The following is a 15,983-nucleotide window of genomic DNA, read 5'->3' as shown; positions in this document are numbered from 1 at the left end:
CTAACTCCTTTAGAGCTGACAGGATATTGGGTAGAAAGCTCCAGAAAGCTCCACACCTGGCTAAGTTACTGGCTTACTCTAGGCACTCTAAGAGAACCAAAAAAGAGTGGGGAACCATCGAACTGATTTCCTTATGAAACATAAACTTGCATTTACCCTCAGGCCTCCAGGTGTTGATTATAGGTTTATCGATAACCAAATACCACAGAAAAAGCCAACAAAACACCTTAGAGTCTGAATAAGGATTTCAACAAAATTTCGAATGTTCACCTCTTTTTTATTTCATTTCATCTCAAAATACATCATTCAGCTGTGGCGGTATCATAGCCAATGAGGTTTATCTGAAGCATGATTATTGCTAATTGAAAAGATTCAGTTTTGGAAGAACTCAAATTTCATACACGCCTCTCATTAATTCTCCTTGGTACCTCTGCGAAGGGAGTTCTAACTATTATCCCGTTTCAAGGTCGAGGAATGTTTTTCTCCCAAGAAAGGACAACCTGCCGGGAGGGCCCTGGGTGACAAAGGGCAAGGCTAAGAATTCTCCTAGCTCAGTCTCTGGCCTGTACCCCGGCCTTGCCTCTCACCTTGGCTCCTAGCCCCTTATGCGACAGCATTCCCATTCCTCAACACAGAGCAGCCAGCCCCGGTGTGTATCATACTTAGGTTTAGGGAAATACATGAAAATATTTTTCCTGACATCATATTCTCTACCAGTGGGAAAACTTGTGTGGGTGGTATGGATGAATGAAAGCAGAAAATTTCCCAAAACTCTTGGCCTACTTAATGGCCCTGACAACACATAGTTAGAGTGTTTGGGGGGTGGGGGTGGACTGTTTCTTTTCAAAGGAAGCATGATTAGTCAGCTGGTTCAAATACGTCCAAAGAGATTTAGAAAATGGTTAACAATCCTTTTTAAATGTGGCCGAGAAATCTAACCTTCAACGATTCTAAATATTACAGGACTCTTGCAAAGATCCTTAAAAACCATGATCACAAAAGCCCTACCACCTGTAGGAAAAACTCCTCAGCGAGTACTTCGTGGTAAATGCCCATTGCTCAGGTGATCTATCATAAAACTTATTTCACAGAGAATGGCCTCACTGATCTGAAGGGAGGGTCATTTTCCCTAAGTGCCACCCCCCTGGATTTGCCCTCCCTTGAGTACTGTGCTGGTTTGGGCTGCACAAAAGTTGCCGCCAACTTCCCAAGTTCTCTGCCGTTCCCTAAACTACCTTCTACTGTACAGGATCCCTAGAGGGCCAATTCTATTTTCTGCAGCAAACATAACACAAACTGGTGGGAAGGTTCAGCCATTTCACATTCTCCCAGAAAACAAATTGCTAAGGTTCAGTATAAAATGGAAAGCAGCGACTTTTTTTTTTTTTTTAAGGTCACAGAATCAGCACATTTCAGAACTGGGAAAAAAACATAAATCAGCAAATCGTTACTCTTAAATAATCAAAATTTGTTGTTTCTTGGGAGGCCTGGGTGGCTCAGTCAGTTAACCCGCTGGCTCTTGATTTCCTCAGGTCATGATTTCAGGGCTGCAGGAACAAGTCCCTGCATGGAACTCTGCCTGGAGCCTACTTGAGAGTTTCTCTCTCTTCCTCTCGCTCTCTGCCCCTCCCCGCCACTCACATGCCAGCATTCTCTCTTAAAAACAAAAACAAAAACAAAAACCTTGAGGGTGCCTGGATGGCACCTTCAGTAAAGCATTTGCCTTACGCTCAGGTCATGCCAGGCTCAGGGATTTAGACCTACAAGGGCTCCTTGCTGGGTGGGGAGCCTGCTTCTCCCTTCCCTGTGCCTGCTGCTCCCCCTGCTTGTGCTCCCCCTTCTTGTGCTCTCTCACACATGCTCTCTCTGTGCCAAATTAATTAATTAAATTTTTAAGAAAAATTGTTTCTCAGGAAAGTAAGGCAAATGGCCAATTAACACTTAAACAGCCTTAAGCTGAGAAGCCCACAAGAGGAAGGGGGCATGTATGAAAGAGCACCTCTTAGTTCTGCGATTAACGAAAAACATGAGACTCCTTTCAGTTTCCCCAATGTTCCATTTCATGTTTTGGGCATGGATTATCCTTTAATAACTTTCCCCCATTAACTCTCCTACCAATCACTTGGCATTTGGGTTTCACTTTGGGGATAATGAGTGTTTATAAGACACTGAAACCTCTGAGGGCCAAGAGCTGTGGACAATACAACCCCGTGCTTAACGAGGGGGACAAGCTCACAGGTAGACATTAAATCCGGTCAAAAGAGACAAGAGGATCCCAAGACTAGTTCAGTCAGTAGAGGGGCAATTCTTGATCTGGGAGTTTTAAGTTCGAGCCCCACCTTTGGTACAGAAGTTACTTAAAAATAATAATTAATAATAAGAAAATGGGTGCTTCCTTTTCCTGACAAGGATTTTTTAAATTTAACACTGGCTGGAGTGGAGGCACTTGGTTGTCGGCGTCCTTGTTATATTTCATAAGCAGGGGTCGCAGAATCCCAACAGGCCAGAGTTCTAGGCGTTGTCACCTCTTTCCCAGGCTGTCCTAGCAGCCTCCTCAGCGTCTCCCCATCCCAGTGTTCCCCTTACCCCAACCCAGCCCACGATTCAGTGGCTCCCAAACCCTCAACCGGGCACTCAAGAGTTTTTCCTAACCAGCCCTAACCTAATTCTCCGAAGCTTTTTGTTGTTGTTTGCTTGTTATTCTTCCCAAAACAGCCCTAGCCCTTGGTCTAGTCAGTCACCCAACAGTCTCGTCTTTCCTTCACCTCCTGCGCAAGGCTCACGGTCTCCTTCCGCGGAGGTCGGCTTTCCCTCTCTCTATTCTTCCATCCCCCAACCGCTGCGGGGAGATTAGTCCTCAACCCTCAGGACTCCGCTCAGATTTCACCTACACCAACAGGTCCACTGAGATCCCAGTTAGCCCCCCTCTCAAGAATCAGGATTCCTTCGCCTCCCCTAACACCTTCTCTGAACACCCCGACCTCTGCTCTCACAAGACGGGCTCCCGAGCGGCCTCCAGGCCCCCGGCAGCGTCTCAGAAATCGCAGCCCAAGGCGAAGAGCTGCAGAAGCCTCCCGTACAAATCCCCCGGGACGGGGTGTGGCGGTCCCCGCTTGGAGCAGGCCGAATCCGGGCATGGCGAGACCCGCTGAAATGCGGAGCCCCTTCAGACCACAGCCCAGTGGCCGGCCGGCCGGGCGGCGCAGGATATCCACCCTCCCAGCCTCCAACAGCGGCGCGGCGACTCAGAACCGGACGAACAGCCGCGGGGCTCCTGGGTGGGCTTTGCGCCGGCTCCCGGCCCCTCCCCTGGGGCTGCGCACACCCCATCCTAAGTCGGTCCGTCCCGTCCCGGTGCCTGCCGCCCTAGGGGTGCTCTTTGGGGGGCTCGCGGGCGCGCCAAACCTCCGAAGGGCCCTGTCCGCGCCTTACCCGCTCCCCGGTTCCAGCTCGGCTGGGCCTGCCTCCGCCCCGACTCACCTCTCCTCTTCTCGAATCCGTAGGGCACTGGTTTGGTAGAGACCTGACCCGACCAGATGAGACCGCACCAGATGCTCCGCACCTGCCACCGAGCGAGAGAGGAGCAGCGGCGAGCCTGACGTCACGGCTGCCCGGAGCGCCTAGAGCTCCGAGTCACCTGATCACCCCGGCAACGCGCGCGGGGCGGGGCGAGGCGGGGGGCGGCGTCACAGCACGAGCCCCACCCCCAGCCGGCCGGCCTCTGGGCGCCTCCGGGAGCGCTCCGGGTCGCTTGGCTTGGTGAGAACCCGAGGCGGGATCCGGGCTTTCCTGCTCCTTCCTCTGAGCTGGGGTGGACCTGAGACTCCCAACAGGCACTCGTTTCAGGTTGGATCAGTCAGGAAGACTCCAGATGATTACCCATCTCCGCTACGACAGGTGCCTGGCTGCCCCCGTTGTAGCCCGCTCAGGCTGGGTTCACTGTAGGCCTCTCCTCTTGGTGTCTTCTTGGTCTACACCCGCATAGTCCGGGATTCGTGAGCAGGACCTGAGAGGAGTGGGGCTATGGCTAACTGGATTGCTCTCTGGCAACTTTTCCTCATAAATGTCACAGCAAGTAGTGCAGCTTTTGCTAGAGAATGTAATAAGACCTTGTTCTTTCAGGCGCAGGCCCAAGACTTCCTGTCCTAAAGGTCTTCTTCTGTTCCAACAGGGAGAGAAATGACTGAAACACTCCCAGAGTAAAGTCGAGGAAAAACCTGCAAGTCCTACTTGCAAAGATTTTTTTTGTTACTCATTTTAGAAATTGATTTTTCTCTAATGTACTCCCCTTGCTTGCTACAGCCATAGGCATACACCTCTGTGACTGATGTAGACCATCAGCTTCAAAGTGAGACTTTAACATCCCATGGAGGTTTCAGTTTGAGAACCACTTTTTATCTCCTCCCTTGGCTTCTTGCTGATTGAATTTCATTTTAGTTTTACTCTCTTAATCCCTGCGCTGCTGTGGAGTTTTCATATATAGTGTCCTTCCCTCTCAAACTATAGGATTTTAGACCTGTCAAAGAGAAAAACCATGGACCCCAAAAGGTGTCACTTTGTCCAAGTCACCAAACCCAGGCTTTTTTTCTTTTTTAAGATTTTTAAAGGGGCGCCTGGGTGGCTCAGTGGGTTAAGCCTCTGCCTTCGGCTCAGGTCATGATCTCAAGGTTCTAGAATCAAGCCCCGCATGGAGCTCTCTGCTCAGCAGGGAGCCTGCTCCCCCCCCCCACCTCTCTGCCTACTTGTGCTCTCTATCAAATAAATAAGTAAAATCTTTTTAAAAAAGATTTTTTAATCTTTTTTTTCTTTAATCTTTTAAAAAAAGATTTTTTAAAAGATTTTACTTATTTATTTGATAGACAGTGAGAGAGAGCGTGAACGAGGAGAAGGTCAGAGGGAGAAGCAGACTCCCCATGGAGCTGGGAGCCTGATGCGGGACTCGATCTCGGGACTCCAGGATCATGACCTGAGCTGAAGGCAGTCATCCAGCCAACTGAGCCACCTAGGCGCCCCTAAAAAAAAAGACTTTAAAAAAGTTATTTATGATAGAGAGAGAGAGGGAACACAGCACAAGGGAGGTGAAGATGGAGAAGTAGGCTCCGTGCTGAGCAGGGAGCCTGATATGGGGCTTGATCCCAAGATGCTGGCTGGGATCATGCCGTGAGCTGAAGGGAGACGCTTAACGACTGAGCCACCCAGGCGCCCCAAAGTCAGGCTTAATAACACAACGTAATTGCAGTTTCAACCTTTGCCAGAAATGTGGTCAGGAATTTCCTGATAAGCACCAGTGAGGCAATCTGTCACGTGGCACTCTCCATCCCTCAAAGGAAGGTGGGGTAATCTGCATTACAGGAATCCTGCTACTCTACCCCTAACGGAATATCCTTTCTCTTCTTTTGCTAATAACTTCCTTGCTCCAACCTCACTCCTATGAAAAAAATCTCTTCCATTTTGTACAAATCCCCTCTACTAGGTAGATGGGATGCTGCCTGATTTAGGAATCATTTATTAAAGCCAGTTAGACCTAAAAGATAAAAAAGTTATTTTACAATCAGTTTCTAGTGAGCACCTTTTGGCGTTGCCCAGCTAACTGGCAATGCCCAGCTGACTGAGACGTTGTCTTTGAAGATCAGGAGTTGATGAATAGTATGTCTCATATCAAAGTACCACCTGTACTGTTTACTATTTACTTAATAGCTTAAAGTGATACTTTTTCTTTTATACATTTATTTTTAAAAGAAATGCATATAAATGGGAAAAAAGACAGTTGTGAGGGGTGCCTGGGTGGATCAGTCAGTTGATCAAATGCCTTCTGTTTGGGTCATGATCCCAGGGTCCGGGGATGGTGGAAACCCAAGTCGGGCTCCCTGCTCAGCAGGGAGTCTGCTTCTCCCTCTCCCTCTGCTGCTCTCTTTGCTTCTGCTCTCCCTCGCTCTCGCTCTCAAATAAATAAATAAAATATTTAAAGGGGAAAAAAAAAGACCATTGTGAAAGGTAGAGAAGAATCATGGCTTCAGACAAAGTATTAGCTCTACTAACAGAAGAGACTGAAAACATGACCCCAGGGTCCCAAAGGGCAGAGATGAGTGGGCAGGAAGATGCTGGGAGCAGGGCAGGGCAGGGAGAACTGGGTTATATGGCAGATCTGAAGAGGGGAACTCCATATTGGGGGGGGTGTGTGGAATTGAGCCGGAATGAGGTTTGAGGGAAATGGTGGAGGGGAAACATGCTGAGAACCAAGACAGAGAAGGGGTTGGAGAGAAAGGAGAAACACCAGGGGTTTAGGGACAGAGGCCTATTAGCCTCTGAGGAATGAAGGTCACTCACACAACACCCCAAAACCACATTTGGACCATCAGGGGTAAGATCCACCCTTTACAGAAACTAGTACAGAGTAACTGATGCAGAGCTCATCTGTTCCTAGGTATACTCTGACAGCAAGACTTTTTGGCTAGAAAATTTTCCAGGCCTTTGGGAGCAAGCATATGCCACTGAGGTTCTAATGAGGGCAGGGCAAGGTGAGGAAGGGGATATAAGGCAGGGATAAGCGTCTTTAAAGGGAGGAAAGCTTCTCAGGCAAGTTGGGACAAATGGAGGCTGTGCTGGGGAAGAAGAGATGATGAGACACATTTTCAGTAAGGTCCCTGGCCACTCCCCTTTTACTGAGTGGGTAGGAATTGAGAGGGCTTAACTATCAAAAGAAAAACGGGTGCCTGGGTGGCTCAGTGGGTTAAAGCCTCTGCCTTTGGCCAGGGCATGATCCCAGGGTCCTGGGATTGAGCCCCGCATCGGGCTCTCTGCTCAGCGGGGAGCCTGCCCCCGCCCCCGCCTGCCTCTCCGCCTTCTTGTGATATCTCTCTCTGTCAAATAAGTAAATAAAATCTTAAAAAAAAAAAAAAAAGAAAAAGAAAAACAGAACATTTCCCACCTTTACATCCATCTCCGCATCCATAGTAAAGGAGGGTTCTCATGTGAGTTACAAACCCAGAAAATGTTGCTGGCAGCAGCCAAGAACCCAAGAGACATGGCCAGATTATACATCCCATGTGGTTCTTTTCTAGAATTTGACCTCAAGGCCCAGAACTCAGCAGCCGGACAGTGGTAGAAGTTGCTGGAGTTTCACCAGGCTTCTTCACACAACAGCAGCGAGTTGCCTTCCATTCCTGGAAATAAAGAAAAATGTCTGTGTAGAAGGCCCTGACAAAGCATATTTTCTGTAAAACTTCATTAGCCACAGAAGCTGCAATGGATTTTCCACATACGTGACATCGGGAGAACCAGCTAGGACTGCAGGGGCAGCACAGTACAGGGGTTGGGGAGCCTGGGATTCATCCATTTCACAAACGTGGTCAACTTACCCACTTTCTCTGAGCCTCAATCTTACCTACAAAATGGGGATAATAACACCTACCTCTTTTACTTTTTTTTTTTTTTTTAAAACACCTACCTTTTAAACTTTACAGGAAGTCTCAATGAAAGGAAAAATCCAAATTCAGGATTTTTCACATGGCCATTTTATCTCAGATTTTTTTTTTAAGTAGGCTCTATGCCCAACATGGGGCATAAACTTACAAACCTGAGATTAAGCGTCACACGCTCTGCCCTCTGAGCCAGCCGGGAACCCCTTCACAAGGCCGTTTTAAAAACCGTTATATTCTTAGAGGTGCCTGGGTGGCTCAGTCGGTTAGGTGGCTGGCTTCAGCTCTGGTCATGACCTCAGACTCCTGGGATGGAGCCCCATGTTGGGCTCCCTGATCAGCAGGGAGTCTGCTTCTCCCTCTCCTGTGCTCTCTCCCTCTCCCCCTTTCAAATAAATAAATAAAATATTTAAAAAAATAAAAATAAAAACCATTGTATTTTCACTGGATCCCATTTGTTCACTCAACAACAATCCAATGAAAGAATGTTTCTTGGATGGCTAATGTGCACTCAAAGCTGTGATGGCCGCGAAAGGAGAGGTGCTCCTTTAACAACTCCTCCAGGCAACTGCCTCCTGGTGGGAAAGTCAGGGAGCAGGAGACCTGGTAAGGCCCCTGTGAAAAGGAAGGCTCAACTATGTTGTCACGCTCTTTTGTATTCCCGGCATTCATGAAAGGGAGGCCCCACCAGCTGCACAGGCTAAGGTGGGATGCATGAAAGGAAGGGTGTGGAGTGGAGCCTGGAAAGGCAGGATTTGGAGAAGTAGGAGAAAAGAGAGCATTCTCAGTATATATGTGCTGAGTGAGTAAATGAACGAATGACTAAACAAATAAGCAAAGATGGGGCGCCTGGGTGGCTCAGTGGGTTCAGTCTCTGCTTTCAGCTCAGGTCATGATCTCAGGGTCCTGGGATCAAGCCCCACATCGGGCTCTCTGCTCAGCAAGAGCCTGCTTCTCCCTCCCTCTCTGCCTACTTGTGATCTCTCTTTCTCTGTCAAAATAAATAAATAAAATCTTTAAAAAACAAAACAACAACAACAACAAAAAAGGAAAAAACCAAATAAGCAAAGACAATAAAATCAGAGAACAGTAGGCATAACTGTAAGACCTGCCTGAGTGGGCTGCGGGAATTGAAGAGCTGTGAGGAACAAACTAAGAGACATTACAAGTTGTAGAAGAGCTCTGAAAATAGCAGAATCTTTTGGTAGGAGCATGGGGTCTAGAACTGGAATGACTGGGCTGCATTTAGACTCCATCACTTATTGGCCATGGGACTTGAGCAAGTTACTTGACCTCTCTGTGCTTTAATTTCCTCATCTAAAAAAAAAAAATAGGGTTAGCATTAATATCTAGAGCATCATTTTGAGGATTAACTGAGATAATGCATGTGAGAGCATAGTGCTAGCACCCCGTAAATGCTCTAAACTGTGAACTTTTAGTCTCAGCATTTGTTTTATTAAATGGTAAGAAGAGAGGAACCTGGGTGGCTTAGTCATTAGGCATCTGCTATCAGCTTGGGTCATGATCCCAGCGTCCTGGGATCGACTCCCAAATCGGGTTCCCTGCTCAGGGGGGAGACTGCTTCTCCCTCTCCAGCTCCCCCATGCTTGTGTTCCCTCTCTCACTATCTCTGCCATAAATAAACAAAACCTTAAAAAAAAAGGCTAAGAAGAATATAGATTCAATATGAAACCTACAGTGAAGCAGTGAAACTCCTGGAAATGGGAAATGGGAAATGGGAAAGGGAGGCAGTCTTTTTTTTTTTTTTTAAATTAACATATAATGTATTATTTGCCCCAGGGGTACAGGTCTGTGAATCATCAGGCTTACACACTTCATAGCACTCACCATAGCACATACCCTCCCCAATGTCCATCAACCAGCCACCCTATCCCTACCTCACCACCCCCCAGCAACCCTCAGTTTGTTTCCTGAGATTAAGAGTCTTTAATGGTTTGTCTCCCTCCCTGGTTTCATCTTGTTTCATTTTTTCCCACTCTGCCACCCATGACCCCCTGCTCTGTCTCTAAAATTCCTCATATCAGAGAGATCATATGATAATTGTCTTTCTCTGATTGACCTATTTCACTTAGCATAATACCCTCTAGTTCCATCCACATCATTGCAAATGGCAAGAGTTCATGCTTTTTGATGGCTGCATAGTATTCCTGTGTGTGTGTGTGTGTGTGTGTGTGTGTGTGTGTGTGTGTACCACATCTTCTTTATCTATTCATCTGTTGATGGACATCTAGGTTCTTTCCATAGTTTGGCTATTGTGGATGTAGCTGCTGTAAGCACTCGGGTGCATGTGCCCCTTCAAATCACTACGTTTGTAACTTTGGGTTAATACCCAGTAGTGCGATTGATGGGTCATAGGGTAGCTCAATTTTCAACTTTTTGAGGAACCTCCATGCTGTTTTCCAGAGTGGCTGCACCAGCTTGCATTCCCACCAACAGTGTAGGAGGGTTCCCCTTTCTCCATATAGGAGGCAATCTTTTGTTAAGAATCATTGGGCAGCAGAGTTCAGTCTGGTCAGAAGGGAAGGGGGGGTCATGGCAAAGTTGTAGCCCCAAAGGTTCAAGAAGGGCTGATAAAGGACTGGAAATAAGCCTTCCTCAAAAAGAGAAAGCCTGCTACCACTTCCTCAGAGCTGTGTGGAATTGGAGCCTGGCACACAGAAGCACCCAGTAACTGTATTAAACAGCCTCCTCTAGATGCTGTGCAAGTTGAACATCTTTATGGAGCTCCCTGGATCATTGGCAAAAACTAGTGGAACTCTTCTAGGTAAAGTCCAAAAAGTTTTATTTTATTTTATTTTTTAAAGATTTTATTTCTTTGACACAGAGAGAGAGAGCATGCAAGCAAGGGGAGCAGCAGACAGAGGGAGAGGGAGAAACAGACTCCCCACTGAGCAGGGAGCCTAATGCATGGCTTGATCCCAGGACCCTGGGATCATGACCTGAGCCAAAGGCAGATGTTTAACCAACTGAGCCACCCAGGAGCCTCAAGTCCAGAGAGTTTTAAAGCACAGGAGAAGTCCACTAAGACCTGGCCTCTGGCTTATTTCAGTGTCTTCTACTTATGGAAGCAGACAAATGAACACATGTGAAAACAAAGCCAGTGAATGTGGCCAACACCAGCAGTGACTTCAGCAGAGAATGACCAGATTCTTATTTTGTGCCAGGGTATTAAAGAAATGAAACAAACACTTATGATTCTTCTTCTCTTTCTTAGTTCACTGCTCTGCCAGAGTCTAATGGAATTTGAGGTCCAGGTCAGGAAGAAGAGGCAAACTCATCAGTTTGCCTCTGGCCATGGTTCAAGATTTTGGTTTTCATCTCAGCAATGAGCCTCACAGTTTTGTGCCTCTTTTCCTGATCTACATTTTCAGATTCTACTTTACTAGGCAGGAACATCTTCAATGTAATTGACTAGAATGTTATTCAAATTGGTATAAGAAAGAAGGAAAGAGATTTTATTGGCTCATGAAACCAAAAATTCCAAGGTAAGTTTCAGGCATAGCTGGATCCAGTCACTCAAACACTGTCACCAGGAATCTCCTCTCCTGCTTTCTCTGGCTCAGCTCTCTTTTCTCTGCATTCTCAAGTAGCGCCTCTGAGTTTCACAATTACATTCTCACAGTAAAAAGTCCCAGCAAACAAAAGGCATTCTCTTTCCCAACAGTCTTTTTTTTTTTTTAAAGATTTTATTTATTTATTTGACAGACAGAGATGACAAGTAGGCAGAGAGGCAGGCAGAGAAAGAGGAGGAAGCCGATTCCCTGCTGAGCAGAGAGCCTGATGTGGGGCTCGATCCCAAGACCCTGAGATCATGACCTGAGCTGAAGGCAGAGGCTTTAACCCACTGAGCCACCCAGGTGCCCCACTTTCCCAACAGTCTTAAGAAAAGTTCCAGGTTTAGTGTTTACACTGGCTTTGGGTAACTTGACTTTTTTCAGAATGGGGGGCTGGAGCCAAGAGATGTGACACCGTGACCCACCTGCAGAGGAGAGCTGGGGGTGAGGTTAGGCACCACCAAATCCTACAGTTGGAAGTGTGCAAGGAACACTTCAGGTTTTCCTAGGAAACCTGAAGTTTAATTACCATAACTAGGAAGTGAAGTTAATTACCATAACTAGTTAATACCATAACAAACAAAAAACACAGCTGACCCCTACATGCCACCAAAACCCAAACCATAAGCCTTTGGCACAAGTGAAACAACAGTCCAACAGGCTAATATTGAATTAGTTTGGGAGTCAGCCTATCTTCACCTGTATTTCCAGGAAAGTTGCATCCAACGGGGAGCAAATTTCAGCACTCAGAGGTTGAGCCTTCTTGAGATCGTGGCATAAAACCAGCCATTGGTTTTTACCTAAATACACTCTCCTTTCTGGAAGTGTTATTTCTGAGGAAAGTGCTTCAGGGAGCACTTAATGCTTTAAATGTTTGTACAGCACCTTGAGCTCTCAAGAAGCATCACATAAATGCGTGCGCTTTTAATTGTGACTTTTTGAAGCGTTGATTCCTCAAGTGGCCTGGTATTTGGATAATGATCTTAGGACCCCAGTCCTGGAGAAAACCACATTTTTCTCTAAGGCAGTGACGCAGGGGAGTATGGCCATAAAATTCCCATCAATAATGTTGAAGAATAGCCCTGAAATACTCAAACATTATGTCCATTTGCATTTATATTTTTAAAAATGGGTCGATAATAATAATGAAGCACACGACATATGAGGCATAAGAACTAAGGACAAAATTAAATCCACGTATTCATTCAATACACTTGCTACGTGCCTACCATGTGCCAGGGACTATCCTAAACTTTGAGGGTGTAGAAATTTAAAAAAAAATGGATTTATAAAATCCTTGCTTATAGGTGCCTGGGTGGGTCAGTCACTAAGTGTCTGCCTTCAGCTCAGGTCATGATTGCAGGGTCCTGGGATCGAGCCCCGTATCGGGCTCCCTGCTTGGCAGGAAACCTGGTTCTCCCTCTCCCACTCCCCCTGTTTGTGTTCCCTCTCTGATGGTGTCTCTAGCTGTCAATTAAATAAAATCCTTAAAAAAAAAGAAAAAAGGAAAATCCTTGTTTATATGAAGCTTACATTTGCAATAGTGTGTCCATTTGTATACATCTTCCAGCTCTATTATTGACAGGAAATATACAGCAATAAACAAACCTGGCAAAGTCTCAGTGAATGCCATTCTCCTCTTCATAAGGATTAAAAGGAGTCTTCTGAGAGATGCAGACACCTGTTCAAGGGGCCACAGAAAATAAGTGGTGCAATAGACTGAAATTTGTATCTCCTTATCTGCCTCTAAATTACTACTCTCTCTTAAGGTGTGGATGGAGGGTGATAGAGAGTAGTGGGGACTGTTTTAAACCAGAGACCAAGCTCTGTGCAAAGGGAGCCACATTATTCAGCTCCCGCCATGTGTCACAGGGAAATGTGGCCCATGGCAACTAGGTTTTCCGAGTTTCCAAGAGGAGCCTGCAAACAGGATTTTTTTTTTTTTAAGATTTTATTTATTTATTTGACAGAGAGAAATCACAAGTAGATGGAGAGGCAGGCAGAGAGAGAGAGGGAAGCAGGCTCCCTGCTGAGCAGAGAGCCCGATGCGGGACTCGATCCCAGGACCCCGAGATCATGACCCGAGCCGAAGGCAGCGGCTTAACCCACTGAGCCACCCAGGCGCCCTGCAAACAGGATTTTGATGTCAAAACTGATTTTTAAAACACCGTGGAAGCAAAAAATAATCTGTCTGGGCATAATTCAGGCCCTGGGTCTGCCCTTCTATTAGAGGTCACAGTGTGGCCAGGAGCATCCCTGGGGAGGTAAGACTCCAGATAGCAGCTCCAAAACTCAGTGTAGGGAGCAAGCTGCAAAAACAGCTGTGGTCCTTGCACAGTCTGTCTCAGGTTGACTTGATATGGCTAAGGTAGAAAACCGGTGGCTTGTTTACTAAAAAAAGCAAAGTCCTTAATGAAAGGGAAGTCTGAGGAAGCAGCTGGAACATTCCACCACCCCCCAGGCCCCAGCGTGGAGGAGGTTGGCATAGAACCATCCTATGGTGGGTTGACAGGCCACGCTTATCTGAAAGGGAAAATTTAACTTCAGGGCGGGCTTCGTGTTACAACTGAGGTCCTAATAATGATTATTATGCTGTCAGCACACAAGACGTGGTTCAAAATAATTCTCCTAAAAGTCACATTCTACTCGCTTCCTGGCTCTCCTTCGCCCCCTCTACCCCTCAGCCTCCCACACTCAGCAAGTCTTTCCTCTTCCCCATCCCATTTGCCAAGGGGTGACAGCCATGGGGCATACGGAGGTCTCCTCCCTGGGGTGGCCTGGGGCGGGAACAGAGTTGGTGGCCACGTCTCCTCCAGTCCTAGCTTTTGGGGGAAGGGAGGGAACCCAGAAGAGCTTCCACCTTTAAAAAACATTTGCACCATCAATAGAATGAAACTCTGCAAGATAATAGTTTTACTTACGAAGTGTAAAGGAATTCCCATCCTCCAGATCTTAAGATCAGAAAACCTCTGTTTACTACAAGAATTGTTTCCGAGAGGGAGTGAAATCTGGCACACGGAAAATCCCATTCCTGTCCGCTCTCAACATAGTAGCTTTGCAGCCATATGCTGTTGAGTATGATGGCATCACAGCCAAACAGGACTACGCTGTGGCACTGGAGACAGATTTGCCGCCTCAACCCCCTCCTTCTGCTGCTGGAGACAGGTGGCAGGGCTGTGAGATCCGCAGATCAGGCAAGGGCTCCCGGCTGGGACCTGACAACTCCGTTTGTGCTATGAGGCCCTGGGAGACTTTTCTCTGGAAAGCACAGGAAGTAAGGACCTAGATTCTTTCTTTCAAAAATTTTATTATGAGAGACAGCGAGCAAGCCAGAGACTGAGCAAGACCATGAGTAGGGGGGGAGGGGTAGTGGGAGAAGCAGATTCCCTGCCAAGCCAGAAGCCCAACCCCAGGCTTGGGCTCCATCCCAGGACCCCAGGACAATGACCATAAGCATGAGCCACCCAGGTACCCCAGGACATACATACTTTCTGAACAGGACGAGGCGGAGAAGACTGGTACTGTGCCCCGCTCCCTTGCTTGGAAGATCATTTAAGATGAAGAGAGAAAGTGACCTCTCCCACTTGTGGGGACAGGGCAATGCTAGGATTGGAAAGGTCCAGAGGTCAGTGTTCCAGCCCGGGTTCCTCTGCATCCTGGCTTGGGGACCCAGAACAATTTACTAAACATCTAGAGGCCTCATTTCCCTCATCTGTAAAATGGAAATAATGGGACCAAGCCCGCAGTGCTGTAGTGAGGGTCAGGTGGTGCACAGAGGAGAAGCTGCTTTCTCTTCGCAGAACTTACATAGAGCTCCCCACCGCCTTCCTGAATCCCCACCATGCACCCCCACCATCTACACCCAGGAGAGGGTGCATATGCAGACCTGTGCTTCAGCCTTGGCCCCAATCCTAGTTTCTGTGGCTCCCTGGACACGTCATCGTGAGTTTTATGTAATGACCAGGGCCACCCTCTTGCAATTCTTTAGCTGCCGCAGTGGAGACACAAGATACCTTTGCTCCCACTCCACCCCGAGCCTTATTTTGGACGCCACCTTTGCCTGAATTGCTGGACTGCTTTGGCCACATTCCAGACGAGAACGCACCTGCCCGACCTCCTGCTCCAGGCCCCTGGACGGCCCAGATGGCAGCCCTGTAGGTATGGCGTCAACCAGCGCCATAGTGGAAGTGCCCGTCCGTACTCTGTCCATATGCAGTTTCTCGGGCTCCGGAGTAAACCTGTTGCTTCTGACTCCCTGGGACCAGGGCCTAGGGATCTTCAAGTAACAAGCCCAGTGAGGGAGCAGGTGCACATTAAAGTTAGCATCCATGGTCCCCTGGGGCCTCCAAGCATGAATCTCTTCCTCAACCTGTTTCTTGTCATCTGTTCTATTTAACTCATCATTCCCCAGGGGAGCCAGTCCTCCACGCCAGAAGCCAGGTGGCCCCCCAGCTTCAGGACAGGCCCAATCACCTCTTAACAGAGTTTGGCTCTTCCCCCTGCCCTGCCTGCTCCTGCTCAGGCCTTCCCTATGATCTCACTCCAGAACCAGTGGTCTTACTCATCACCTGACCGTTCTGGAAGGCTTGATCTGAAATGTTAATTTAGGGACGCCTGCGGGGCTCATCAGTTAAGTCTCTGCCATCATCTCAGGTCATGATCCCAGGGTGCTGGGATCAAGTTCCACATGGGGCCACTTGCTCAGCCATGAACCTGCTACCCGCTCTGCCTGCTGCTCCCCCTTCTTGTACTCGCTCTCTCCCCTTGACAAATAAATAATAAAATATTTTTTTAAAATAATAAAATCTTAAAAAAACATGAAACATAAATTTGGCCATAATATTCCCTTACATAAAATTCTTTAGGGTTTTTCCCTCCTCTGCAGGATTCAAAACTCTGTCCCTACAGCCTCAGATCTCCTGCCATTTCCACTCCTACAGGAAAAACTCCAACTAAACTGACATTATGCTCAAGTCTTTGAACGTTCCAT

At 47.4% G+C, this 15,983-nt stretch overlaps 1 long non-coding RNA gene and 1 pseudogene across 1 annotated transcript; one reads left to right on the top strand and one right to left on the bottom strand.

Annotated features, from left to right (window-relative positions):
* Positions 1-301: 301 nt before the first annotated feature.
* On the top strand, positions 302-374 carry LOC132028929 (U4 spliceosomal RNA; annotated as a pseudogene).
* A 3,106-nt stretch (positions 375-3,480) lies between these two features.
* Positions 3,481-12,674, bottom strand: LOC132028582 (uncharacterized). The gene is made up of 3 exons (XR_009407475.1): positions 12,602-12,674; positions 6,929-7,163; positions 3,481-4,006 (listed from the first exon to the last, which is right to left on the bottom strand). It is a non-coding gene; the product is annotated as an uncharacterized LOC132028582 (long non-coding RNA).
* Positions 12,675-15,983: the final 3,309 nt, after the last annotated feature.

The sequence above is a fragment of the Mustela nigripes genome, chromosome 12 (assembly GCF_022355385.1).
Source record: "Mustela nigripes isolate SB6536 chromosome 12, MUSNIG.SB6536, whole genome shotgun sequence".
NCBI lineage: Eukaryota > Metazoa > Chordata > Mammalia > Carnivora > Mustelidae > Mustela > Mustela nigripes.
Note: the sequence above shows the minus strand (reverse complement) of the source record. Positions and strands in the feature narration are given on the sequence as shown.